The sequence below is a fragment of the Microcaecilia unicolor genome, chromosome 3, assembly GCF_901765095.1.
Source record: "Microcaecilia unicolor chromosome 3, aMicUni1.1, whole genome shotgun sequence".
In the NCBI taxonomy this organism is placed as follows: domain Eukaryota; kingdom Metazoa; phylum Chordata; class Amphibia; order Gymnophiona; family Siphonopidae; genus Microcaecilia; species Microcaecilia unicolor.
Genome location: NC_044033.1, coordinates 263,698,945 through 263,712,884, shown reverse-complemented (window position 1 = coordinate 263,712,884; position 13,940 = coordinate 263,698,945). Strand labels below are relative to the sequence as shown.

At 41.6% G+C, this 13,940-nt stretch overlaps 1 protein-coding gene across 1 annotated transcript in view; it reads right to left on the bottom strand.

Moving 5' to 3' along the window:
* UST (uronyl 2-sulfotransferase) overlaps positions 1 to 13,940 on the bottom strand; it is a 461,975-nt gene that overhangs the window by 177,265 nt on the left and 270,770 nt on the right. The window lies entirely within an intron of this gene.

Below are 13,940 nucleotides of genomic sequence, written 5' to 3'. Positions count from 1 at the left end.
AGGCTAAATGAAAAAGAGCAGAAATTTCAATTTAAATCATCTGTTCTTCCAAATGAATATAGTACCTTGCAATTAAAAAAGCATTAGAGTTTCAAAAGCACTAGCTTTAGGGAAGAGCCTTTAGAAGTCACTGTCAGGGTAGGAGGATGTGGGTGAAGTGAAAGAACAGTAGCTCAGACTAAAAGGAGCTATCAAAAGAGCAAGAAATATTTAGGTTAAAAACTAAACAGAAACAGAACATGATGGTGGGAAAAGATCCTACAGCCTATCCAATCTGCCCATCCATACCAACTACTAAGCTTCTACAATCTCTTCCTCACAGATCTTTAGTGCTAGTCAATGTTTTCTTGAATTCTGTATTGTCTTTGTTTCCACACCATCACTGTGAGGGAGATATTATTTCCTTTCACTATTCCTCAGTCTATCTCCTTTTTGGGCTCATCATCTAATGACCCCACATTCCAGAGCTCCTTTCCAACTGAAAGAGGCCAGCCTTCGTATATTTATACCCGGGAATATATTTGAATTTCTCTATCATATTTCCCATATCCCACTTCCCCTCCAGGGTCTGCATGTTTAGATATTTCACTCTGTCCCCATATGCTTTATGATGAAGACTACAGATTATTTTACTAGCCACCCTCTGGGCCAGCCCCATCTAACTTACATCCTTTTAAAGATGCTGCTTCCAGTGTTTACACAGAGACCTCCACATGATACTTGCACAGAGGCAATATCACCTTGTTTTTCTTGCTGATCATTCCTCTCCTCGTATATTCCAAGCATCCTCTTGGCTTTGGCCATTGCCTTATCTACCTGATTGGCAACAACAAACAGCAGAGGTGGTCCAGAGAAGGAGAAGTGAAACGTAGATTTGTCATGTTATTTTATTATATCTGTACTAGATATGCAACTGTAATTAATGTCTTAGATATGCATTTGATGAGAAAGATGGGTTTTTCTTAGTTTCAATGTATTAGATATGCAATTGTAAATTCTCCCAAAGGACTTATTGTTTGTTATTTATTTATTTGTTTGTTACATTTGTATTCCACACTTCCCCACCTATTTGCAGGGTCAATGTGGCTTACATAGCGCCGGAGAGGTGTTACAGGCTCTGGGGTAAACAAATACAAGGTGATATGTTAGGATAGGTTCATGTGGTAGGACCACATAAAAGACTCATTCAGCGGAAGAGTTGTGTAATGTGCATTACGATCTTTAGTGGTGTTTTGTCACAGGGATCAGTCTCCTAGTACTAGTATATTGGTGTTGGTTGCACATGTGTTGGAAATGAAGTCCATGAAGTTAGTCTGGCCTTCGCTCCAGTTACTTGGAGGTCTGTAGAACAAGACACAATTCAGGTGATCGAGTAGGGTTTTGTTGTGGATTCTGATTGAGGCAATTTCAAGTTGAGGTGTCATGGACTCAGCAGTGGTTTCGGTGGTGAAGTGAGATCAATAGATTAGTGCTATGCCTCCGCCTCTTTTTTCCTTTCTGGCCCAGTGTGTGATTTTGTATCCTGGGGGGGGGGGCACAGGTCTAGAATTATGGGGTCTTTTTGGTCATGAATCCAGGTTTCATTGATGAAGAGTAAATCCAGGTTTCTGCCATGATCCAGTCTGTTATATTTCTGTTTTGTTTACTGCAGATCTGGCATTGATGTAGCCCACTTGGATTATTTGGTATGGGTCTTCTGTGTTCGGTGTTGTGTGTACTTTTATTAGTTGTCATTTCTTTGTTGGGATAAGTTTGTTTGGACCCTTCTTTGCATTCTCTTTGAACTTAGCAGAATATAAGAATCATATAGCATAGCATAGTATTAAGCAACGACCCGACGGCCAAGTTTCAAAACAGTACCTTTATCGGGGTCAGCAAACTCTTCAATTGAATACCAGCTACAATTTTAAGATTCTTTGGGGTCCTTTTACTAAGCTGCAGTAAGCAATAATGTATGCTTACCACAGGTTAAAGTCCAAGACCGCAGCGCATGCTCAGGAGTCCCGTGACAGTTTTTGCATGAGCGCAATTTTTATTTTTTAGCACTGGGAGCGGGTCTGGAACAGAGAGTAGACATGTTCTGCACTAATCAGTTAACACAGCTATATTGCCACGTGCTAACCAAGTTGTGCGTGGCTAGCGTATGATCCCTTCCCGCCAAAAAATGGTCGGTAACCGCTCATATGGTAATGGTCACCTGCTAATGGGAAAATTAGTGTGTGACCATTATTGTAGATATAAAAAAATCAGCCGTTTCCCAGCAGCACTAAAAGTGGTCTTTCTGCACGGGAAAGATCCGTGTGGGATAGCACAGGCCACTTTTTAACTGCTTAGTAAAAGAGCCTCTTTGTTTTTTCAAGCTTTGTGTTTGAACAGCCCCTTATACCTATGAAATTTGCTTCAGGAATATGAGGCTCCAAGAAAGTTGCTGTCTTCACAACTATTTTTACTTCAAGTCACAAAAAATGTGAGATTGTGCTGTACTCGATTACAGGTGTTTGAAATGCTAGGTCACAAACTGTGGAATGCACTGTAGGAATTACAATTTAAGAGACATTATCCAACCTTTAGGAGAAAACTGAAAGAATGGATTTTAGTCAGGCAATTGGGAAAGGGGTGGGGTGATTGGGCTGGTTGGGGATTTCAAAGGATTGTGGATGAGTTCAGGGTAAAGGGAATGTTGTAAAATTTGAATAACACTTCAGGCTTTTTGATGAAGCATGTTATCAAATGTCGTTAAAGTAACGGAAAGTAAATTTAAATAATTCCAGAGGTAGTTTCTTGCAGTAGTACAATATAGATAACATAAATCAAACTAGGATAAACAATAAGACACAATAAGTTTGTATTTGTGGTTGTTTTGAACATTATTGACATGTTGTGATTGGTTGAGGGTGGGAGTGGAAGAAATCTTAAAATGGTTGTATTGTTATCTTGGTTCTGATTTCAGAGAGTGGACACTGATAAAACCACGATGTTTCAATTCAATTTAGGCCTTATATACCACTAATATCCCCTGTTTAGGGTTCAGTGTGGTTTACAACATTAGAGGAACAACTGTTACAGTTTTATAAGTAGAAGTGGGACATTAGGAGAATACATTATTATTGGATAGATATGATATTATAAAGCATTATACAGTGTGGTTATAGTCTGTGTTAGGTTTGATACTGCTAACTTCCATTAGGGAATCGATGTGTGGTGAGTATTATATAGAAGTCTGCGAAGAAGAGAGTTTTTAGCTTCTTTTGGAAGCTGAGGTAGTTATTCTCTGCTCTGACAGCCAAAGGGTGTGAGTTCCATAATGCGGTCCCTGCCACCGGGAAGAGTGAGTTAAAGATCTTCTGAGATCAGATTCCCTTGTGAAATGGTGGGGCTATGATCAGTTGTTCTGTTAGTCTGCTGGAGTAAACAATGCAAATGGATAAGATGTTAATCAGAAGTGCAGAGGTAGCACCCTGAAGAATCTGAAAGATTAGGCAGCCAACCTTAAACTTAGTTCTTTCAGCTATTGGCAGCCAGTGTAGTTTTGAGAGCTAAGGTGAAATACTGGTGTATCTGTTCAGCTTAAAACCTAGTCTTGTCACTGTGTTTCTGTAAGACTTGTAGGGTTTTTTTTTGGTGTTTGCTCCTGATACCAAGAAATAGGGCATTGCATAAGCATTTATACCAGCATTACGAAGGCATTTTGATCAAAGAATGACCTGATAAGATGGAGTTGTCTAATTTTAAACATCATTTTCTTCCATAGTTGATTTATATGGGATGTGAATGATAAGGCAGAGTCAAGGATGACTTCAAGTACTCTAGCTTCTGATTCAACTGGGAAGGTGATGTTGTTAGGTAGTGTTATTGAGGTTGAGATCTCGGCTCCTTGATTTCGGAAACAGAGAATCTTAGTCTTTTGGGTGTTTAGTTTTAGCTTGTTTGCTAGGGCCCAGGTCTGAATAGCATTAATTCCGATTGTTGCCAATCGAGTTGGATCTTGGTGTGACGATGTCAGAGATAGAAGGAGCATTATGTCATCCGCGTATGACAGTAATAATTCTCCTGATCCCAGGTAAATAGAGTTAAGGGACGATATGAAGAAATTGAACAGGATGGGAGAGAGCGGGGACCCTTGGGGAACACCGCATTTTGGAATCCAGAATTTGGATAGGTTTTTGTTTTGATTTACTGAGTAGCTTCAGTTGGAAAGGAATTCGTTGAACCATTTGAAAACTGGTCCAGTTATTCCAATCTGATTTAGACTGTCCAGTAGCATTGTGTGGTCCTCTGCATTGAATGCTGCTGAGCTGTAAAACTGAGGTAGGAGTACCTGATCCCCCTTACATAGGTATTGTTTGACTTATGTTGTTAGTACTAAGAGCAGGGTTTCTGTGCTGTGTGCAGATCTGAATCCGAATTGAGACTGATGTAATATGGAGAATGTGTCTAGATATTTGGAGAATTGTTTGCGAACATATGATTCCAACATTTTTGTAAAGAGTGGTATGCTCACCACTGGGCGATAATTTGCTGCCGAGGCTATGTCTAGCCCTGATCCTTTTAATAGTGGTGTGAGAACTAGTTTGCAATGTCTGACTGGAGAGAGCCAGAGTTTAGTAGTCTGTTAAGGCAGTCTGTTAGCCATTGAACCACCTCTGTTGGGGTAGTTTGGAACAAGAATTCCGGGCATTGGTCTAGGAAGCAATGCAAGCATGAACATTTTAGCAGTAGTGATTTTACATCTTCCAATGATAGTGGTTGGAATGAATCCCATAGCTGGTTTGCTTTAATTCCCTGAGTCGAGTTTAGGGTGGAATTAGTTCCTGAGTCATAGACATTAAGTTTCTCTCTTTTGTATTTGGCTAAGTTGGCTCTAATTTGGTAGACCTTGCTTTCGACGTAATCAGCTAGTTTTTTGCTCTGGAGAGTGGGTGGAAGTTAGGCTCCTAACTAGGGTGAATAGTTTTTTATTGTCAAGGGTATCCCGACCCACTAGTACAGGGGTAGGCAACTCCAGTCCTCGAGAGCCGCAAGCAGGTCAGGTTTTCAGGATATCCACAATGAATATGCAGGAGATAGATTTGCATACCATGGAGGCAGTGCTTGCAAATCTATCTCCTGCATATTCATTGTGAATATCCTGAAAACCTGACTTGCCTGCGGCTCTCAAGGACCGGAGTTGCCTACCCCTGCACTAGTAGTATTTTCATTTGGAGTCTGTTACTTTTTGCTTGTAGTGACAAAAGGAGAGTTTCCATTTGGACCTGTCATCAGAGGTTTTGCTTTTTCTCCATTTCTTTTCCAGGTTTCTGCATTTTTGTTGTGACAGCTCTTCAGTGAACCATGGTTGAGTTGTTTTAACCTTTTTGGTAGTAATTGGTGCTATTTTGTCCAGCAGTGTTTAGACTTTGGTGTCCCAGTCAAATTTTACAGATTTTACTGAATCTTGTGTGGGGTGTTCGAGTGTGAGGGAGTTTTTAAGTTCACTCCAGAATCTGGATTCGTCAACTTTCCCTCTGGTGGAAATTAGCTTAACAGGGTGATGGTTGGGTTGGTTCAGGAGGCAGAAATTGAAGGTGAAGTCCAGTTAGAAGTGATCGGTCGATGGTATAGGCTTTTATGTGGCAGATCCGATCAGGTTGGTAGGATAGGATGTAAGGAAGTCTAAAGTATGGCCTAGCTCATGGGTTGGACCTCCCCCATGTATAGTGAGTTCAGTTGTGCTCAAGAGTGATTTCAAGTTATGAACATTGGTATTTCGATCATTCTCTAGGTATAGGTTTAGATCCCCCAGAACAACTACTCTGTGGAATTGGGACATAGTGGATGAGATGACCTCTAATATGGTAGGTTCGGCCTTTGTCCAGGCTCCTGGGGGCTGATAGATAAGGAGTAGGGCGATCTGTCTGGTTCCTTTCACAACTTGTATGTACTTATTCCTTGATACCAAAATAAAATAAAAAAAAATACAATTCTAAAAAAAAATGTCCCACTAGAGATAAAGATCTCTGAAATTTTAACCACCATACTACGAGTTGTAAATACCTAACAGCCAAGCACTTATCCCTCATTGATAAATGACATCTAAAAGATAAGCATTCAAGGTCTAAATATAAGACTTTGGAAACACAGTTCCAAAGGTGTGGGCACATCCAAGAAATGGCACAAATATCTCAAGATCTAGCTAAGAATATACCAAATGACCCCAGGGCAGAATTAACCATTTGGTGAGACCCAGGCCAACAAGTGTGTTGGGGACCTTTCTTGCCCAACTGTAATATATTTTTAAATCCCCACAAATGTATGAGCACCAGCATCCTAGCCTAAGTTTTTGGAGCTATGAAAGTCAACTCTGTTTTGGAATGACATCTAGATGGAGTAGAAGTTCCAAAGTGGTGATGGCGGTGGGAGGGGGGGATCAGTGTGGCTAGCTGTTTAAACAGATTTCTAACCAAAAATAAACAAGAATAGAAGGGGCAGATTCTACTTCTGAGGCTCATAAATGTAAAAAGTGGACAGGCTAATTTCCCCTCCCTTCCTACTGGAGTAATTTCACTGCAATGCTTTACGTCTCTCAGCCGAAGAATGAATTTTCATCATCCTACTCACCTTTGCCATTTTGTGGCATATGCTCTGAATTTTCTACTCCTCCCATCTTCCCTTTAGTGAAATTATTATTATTATTTTAAAATTTTATATCCTGCTTTAATATCAAAGCGGGATACAAAGAAACACTCATAAATATCAAAACATACATTAAATTCACAACACAAAATATCAATATCCCCAGGTGGTTTTGCGTACTGTAGCTCTGCTCACCCCTAACATTACTATTATAACCACACTAGTTGCCTGTCTCTCAAAGTCTTACCCCACATGCCCTAGTCCAATTGCCATGTCCAAAGGCATGACAGTCACTGGATAAAATGGCACCCTGGACAAGGGTTGTTTTTGGTGCCCTCTTCCCTTTCATGTTCATGTGCTCACAGATTAACAGACAGACTGAAAAAGGCAGAGTGGCAACTGCTCCCTCCTCCCTCCCTGGCTTGGCAGTCCTTATACGTTCTGTGCCCTGAAGAGGGCAGGTACAAATCAAGGTAGGGTATACACAAAAAGTAGCACATATGAGTTTATCTTGTTGGGCAGACTGGATGGACTGTGCAGGTCTTTTTCTGCCGTCATCTACTATGTTACTATGATTTCAGCAACACAGTACAACGATCTCACTTTAAAGTCTTTGACAAGTTTCACGTTCACAATGCCAGACAGAGATTTCCTGTTAATTTGCTGAGCATAGTCCAATGACCTCTTACACCATCTTCTTCTTCTTCTCAGTTAGTCACTAATTATCAGGTTAAGCTTCAGTCCCTTACAACACACAGTATTTAACTTCTCGTACCCTTAACCTTCTTAATCACTTGCTGCCACAGGTTTCTTCCCAGCTGCATCAATTCTGTCTTCCCACTTCCAGACAGTTGAGGAAATACCTTAGCCAAGAAACTCCTCACTTTAGCACCAGCAGTCTGTGCAAATGCAGCCACCTCCATCCTCTCCTCCTCATTCTCCTCCCTTTTATCCCATTCCATCTCTTCTACCTCCTCACAGGGCTCCCTCAGCTGCTCTTCATCACCCTGATTAGAGTCCATCTCCCAATCCTGCTACTCCCCCTCCACTTCCTGTGAGTCCTGTATTGGGTCAGGTGCATTGTGGGAATCGTGGTTCCTACTTATTCTAATCGGTCTCTTGACCACCAGAGGGCGCGTTCTTCGTCTATAAGGGATTTGCAAATGTCATGTAATCTCTCTCCGGGGCTGCTCTCGCTTTCCTTGAGGCCGTCTTCTCAGTAACCCCTAACAAAACTTAACTGCATCTTTCAATGTGTAGTTATCTTTTTTGCATTAGCCACTGGATTTCCACAGACCGTGTGATTTAAACCAATTTAAGACTGATGAACTGATTTGCATGTAACACTGTTCATGACACTGTTTATGGCCTTGTGGACTAATATAATATCCAGTGGTTAATGCAAAAAGATACTACACATGAAAGATGTAGTTAAGTTTTTGTAAGGGCTTACTGAGAAGACGGCCTCAAGGAAAGCGAGAGCAGCCCCGGATGAGAGATTAAAAGACATTTGCAAATCCCTTATAGACGAGGAAGCGCCCCTCTGGTGGTCAAGAGACGATCAGAATAGAAGGAACACGATTCCCACAATGCCACCTGACCAATACAGAGTGCTAGTGGTTAGGGTGGTGGACTTTGGTCCTGGGGAACTGAGGAAATGAGTTCAATTCCCACTTCAGGCACAGGCAGCTCCTTGTGACTCTTGGCAAGTCACTTAACCCTCCATTGCCCCATGTAAGCCGCATTGAGCCTGCATGAGTGGGAAAGCGAGGGGTTACAAATGTAACAAAAATAAATAACCTGAGTTATATATATGAGTAATGTGACCAAATGTACTAAACAACATAATGTGACAGGTTTTTTAATGCTTAACGGCATAAGAATTGCTCCACTGGGTCAGAACAAAGGTCCATCTTGCACCAAATCCTGTTTTTAATAGCAGCCAATCCAAGTCACATATATCTGGCAGGATCCCAAAACATAGATAGGTTCTATGCTACTTACCCCCAGAGGTAAACAGTGGCTTTCACTGGGTCTACATTAATAATGGTTTATGCTTCTAGGAATTTTTCAAACCATTTTAAACCCAGCTATGTGAACTGCTTTTACCACATCCTTTGGCTATAAGTTCCTCAGCCTAACTATGCACTGAGGGGTCCTTTTACCAAGCTGTGGTAGAAGGGCCCTGTGGTAGCGACGGGATCCATTTTTTACCACAGTGGGTAAAAAGCCCCTAGAAAAACATGGCCACAAGGTAAGATTACTCTTACCGCGTGGCCATGCAGCGGGGAGCACTTACCGCCACCCACTGAGGTGGCAGTAAAGGCTCCCTCGGTAACCTGGCAGTAACCAGGCAGCACTGATGGCCGCCAGGGTAGCACCACAGTAAAAAAAAATTTTTAATATTTATTTTCACCAGAAATGGCGCAAGGTCAAGGCAGAACTACTGCCGGAGGCCACGATGGGCTGGCGGTAGATCCGGGTTGACACGCGGCAACCCTTTAGTAAAAGGGTCCCTAAGTAACAAAATATTTCTTATTTTTATTTTAAATTGCACTGCATGGCATGTCCCCTATCCTTTGTACTTCTGAGAGTAAGCAATCAATTTGCTTTTACCCGTTCCACATGACTGTGTATTTTATAGAACTCTATCGTATCTCCCCTCAGCTGTCTCTTCTCAAAGTCGAAGAGCACTAACCACTTTAGGCTTTCCTCATATGAGAATTATTCCAACCCCTCTTTCATTTTGGCTACCTTCTCTATACCTTTTCTTAATTTGGATTGCATTACAGACTGTCACCAAGTATTAGTAGACAAGGCAGACATTAAAAAGGGAGACGTACAGGAGACAGGTGGTGGTGAGGAATCAGTGAAAGGAGACAAACTTTTTCCCAACAGTAGAGAGCAAACCGGGGTAAAATATAAATTTTCAACACTAACACTTCACCAACATCTCTCACCTGTCTCCAAGCTTATTTATATTCATTTTTACAAGAGCATTTCAACCTAATTAATGTCAGCTGTGTTGAAAAGTTGCTCACACTTACAGTTTTATTGCATTAATCAGATATTCAGAGCAAATGTTTCTATTCGTCTGTTCAGGGCAATTGTGTGCTTCTGCTAAACAGCTTGGATTTTCTGAATGGTTCAGTTTAGCAAATACAAGAACATATGTTAAAGACTGTTCAGTAGAAGTCACTAGAAAAATATGGTCTTGTACCACAAATAACAGAGCAAGATCAACATAAAAAGTGTGTAAAATACTCCTGAGAGATTAAAAATTCTGCTGCATATAACATTTGTCCAAAAATACAATATAATCACTGCCTGAATAATAATTTAAAATGCAACATAGAAAAAAAATATTAGAGAGAATTTTAACATTGTTATTTAGAATTCACCCCTTCACCCAGGTGGAGAAAGAATGTGGCAGAATTCAAAAGGTGTGGGATGAACACAGAGGATCTCTAATTAGAAAATGAATGGTATAAAAAAACAAAACTTAAAGGCTTGCATATGTGTTTGCATGCAAGTGATGCTTAGATGGCAACTCTGGCTGTATTAACTAACTCATACATGGTCTGAGTTCTGCATATAGCAATCTGGTTGTAGGATGGGCTGAAGAGAGCGTCAATAGAAACTCCAGTAATTTGGAACGTGAGGATAATACTGGATGGACCTTGATGCAAATGACAAGACAGATTCGGATAGGCTGGAGTGGGCTTTGATGGCAACTCCCAGTAGTTGGAACATAAGGAGAAAGCCAGGCAGACTTCTACGGTCTTTGTCTCAGAAACACAAAGAAGCACCATGATCAAGTATATAACATCATGCTCATTGTTGATTTAATCTTGAATTGACAATGAATGTGACTGTTGGGCAGACTGGATGGACCATTGAGGTCTTTATCTGCCGTCACTTACTATGTTACTGTTAAACTGGAAAAGTATATCACTAGGTCTCTCTGTTTACCCTAAGCTCAGCCTTACCCCTGTTCTCTCTTTCCATCCTCTCTTCCCCACCCACTTAGATTCCAGGATAGCTAACACCCCCCCACCCAAAAAAAAACAAAAAACTTTCAATGTAGGAGAGTCCCCAAGCCAGCTGCTCCTCCATAGAAGCAGGAGGCAGCATCAGCACCTATGATGACGACGAGAGTGGGTCAAGTAGTAGGGCACAGGAACACCACAATGGCAGGAAGCAGCAGCAGGAGGTGAAGTTGTGGCAGTAAGTAGGAAGGTTACTGTCAACCAATCAATTGTGGCTACTAGAGTGGTGGGAGGAAGGCAACTGCATCACAGAGAAGAAGCAGCCACAGCTGGCAAAAGGGGTGTAGGAACCGTAACAGTGACTCTATCAGGAGTATGCCAATGATGTAAACGATTCTATCCGTCTGTCCAAAATGATATCATAAAGTGAATAACTATCTCCAATACTGCCCATCACCACTGAGCTACGACTGATCAACAACAGATCATGACCATTTCAGTATTTCACAGAGGCTGATGCAGGCCACTTTGGCCGAAACATGGTCCATGTTGAGTCTTGGATGCAGGAACAGTTGTTTTCCTTCATCGTCTGGATATCTGTCTCCTTCACTATGTTGATGTGTACCAGGATCATGAGCCACCTGTAGTGCATCTGAGTGTGTAGATCATCATAATGGTGATTGAACCCATGGTGTAGTGTGCATTAGGATGATTTCTCTCTGGCATGGTATGTACTGCAGAAGAGGACAGCACTTCCTCAGCATCTGCTACCTCCTCTGGGTCAAATCGTGAGAGTGATTTGGCTTGCTTTGAAACATAAGCTACAGCATAGCTTTTAGACAACTGGGCAGAATCCTTTGAGGTGATTTGATTAAACTGGCTCTATCCACCTTCCTGCCCGGCAGCATCTTCAAAGAACCTGGGTCTCAGCAAATAACTGCCTTTATTACTAAACCAGGGGTTCTCAGCCCAATCTTCGGGACACACCTACCAGTCAGGTTTTCAAGATACCCACAATGATTATGCATAAGATTAATTTGTATACAAATGGAGGAAGTGTATGCAAATTGATCTCATGCATATTAATTGTGGATATCCTGAAAACCCAGCTGGCTAGTGTGTCCCAAGGACTGGGTTGAGAACCTCTGTTCTAGACACATAAGATAGCGTATAGAGATAGATGTCCAAGTGCTCAGTTTCAGTGGTATTTTAGAAAAGGTTCTGCCAAGAGAAACTTTTCTAAATATATGCAGGAGCACACTTGCATTTCCTGGCAAGTACAGTGAAAGCAGACATTTCAGAAATATACACTTGGATAAAATGAATGGCACAAACCCAGCAGCATCCACATGGAAACATACTTCCATGTGGAAGTGACTCACAACTTCCATGTGTAGCTGCCCCACATTACAAGCCCTAAACATGTTAGTGCCACTATTAATTAGCAAGGCCTCAATTTTTATGTGGTTTCATTCTGGAGACAGATATAAACAAGAGGGGATTAAGGAGAATGAGTCCCTTAATCCCTTGTGTACAGTCCTGACTGGAACCAGCATGTTTTTAGAGTCTGTGTGTGGCTCTTAGCTGCTGTAAAACCTGACAGTGATATCTTCCCCTTCTGAAATGGGGATACATATGTAGATTTTTGCCCTACCCAAACCAAGCCCCATCACACGTCCTCTCCACATGTAAATATCAGCTTTTTAAAATTGTTATTTATAGATATATACTATCTATATGTGCAAATGCAGCTTAGCTTTTAGGCAGGCTATAAATGTTAAAAAATAAATAAATACATAAATTTACATATGAATAGGGTTACCATATGTCCGGATTTACCTGGACATGTCCTCTTTTTGAGGACAATGTTCGGGCGTCAAGACGGGTTTTGCCAGTCCGCCCGTTTGTCCGGATTTCTGAACAAACGGGCGGGTGGGCCTATCCTAGCCTCTCCTTCCCTTACTTACTATCTACTGCCTTGGTGGTCTAGTGACCTCTTCAGGGCAGGAAAGAGCCTCTTCTTTCCTGCCCGGAGCGCTGCCCTTGCTCTGAATCCCGAGACCATCACAGCAACAGGATGCAGGGCAAGGACAGAGCTCCAGGCAGGAAAGAGGGTGCAGAGCGTAGCGGCTAATGGCTTGCTCAATTAACGGTCTTTTTCAAGACCATTTTTAAGATCCTGTCTGCAGATCTTTTAATTGGTACATTTCCTCCAGCAGTGAGATTTTTTGTTTATAACTGATGATAATTTCAAATCACTGTTTATCTCAATTATCAAGACTCCTGATGTAGGCCATTTGGACGAAACATGACGTTGTGTCAAGTCATTTTAGTTATTCTCTATGTATAATTGATTTATTATTATTTGTTGTATGCTATTAAACGTTACATTTTATTTTAATTTTGACTTGGTTTCAGTCTTTGGATAGCCTGGCTCATATTCCCACCTTTTTTTATTTCCATCACTAATCACACCCTCTACAAAGGACATCACCACCAGCAAGCCTTCTCCAAAGTAGCCCCAACACTCTGAAATGCAATTTCTGAAAGGTTTCGCTTCACACAAGACTATCTCTACTTCAGGAAGCAAGTGAAAACTTGGACACCCAGGCCTTTAATGGAAGAAGTAACGAACTTGCTAGTCACACACATACAAGGGGAGTGACACAGCCTGCATATACTATATCACGACATATTTATCCACTCCTACCCTAGCTGAGATAATATTCAAGCACTTTTCTGATTTCACATGCAACTTTCTTTAAATTAGCCCCCTTATTTTCTAACTCCTGTTACTCTATCTTATCTATCTATATGTTCCATCTTTGCTTACACCCTATGCTGCCTATTAAAATATTAAAATGTTTTATTGCATATTGTATAGACAGTGGAATGTAGCATACTATGCCATACTTTGTATTGTTATTTGAATACTTTTCGGATGTAATTGCCCATTGCCTATGTTTGACTTATTCTTGTTGTACACCATCCTAATGTTCTTCTCTGTTACCTTCATAATGTTCCCAGGCCTTTGGATTCATTTTGAAAGTCCTCCTAGGCCCAGAGCACTTTTTCATTTGCTGAGTCTAATCTGAGGCAGTGGCGTAGGAAGGGGGGGCGGTGGGGCGGTCCGCCCTGGGTGCACGCGCTGGGGGGGGGTGTCGGCTCGCTGGTTCCCTGCTCTTTTCTGCCCCGGAACAGGTTACTTCCTGTTCCGGGGCAGAGAAAGCAGGGAAGCAGCAGAGCCGATGCAGCTCCCAGTGACGTGCATTGGGGGCGGATCGGCACTCCCGCTACAAGGTAGGCTTCATTTCGGGGAGAGGGTGCGTTTTTTTTGGG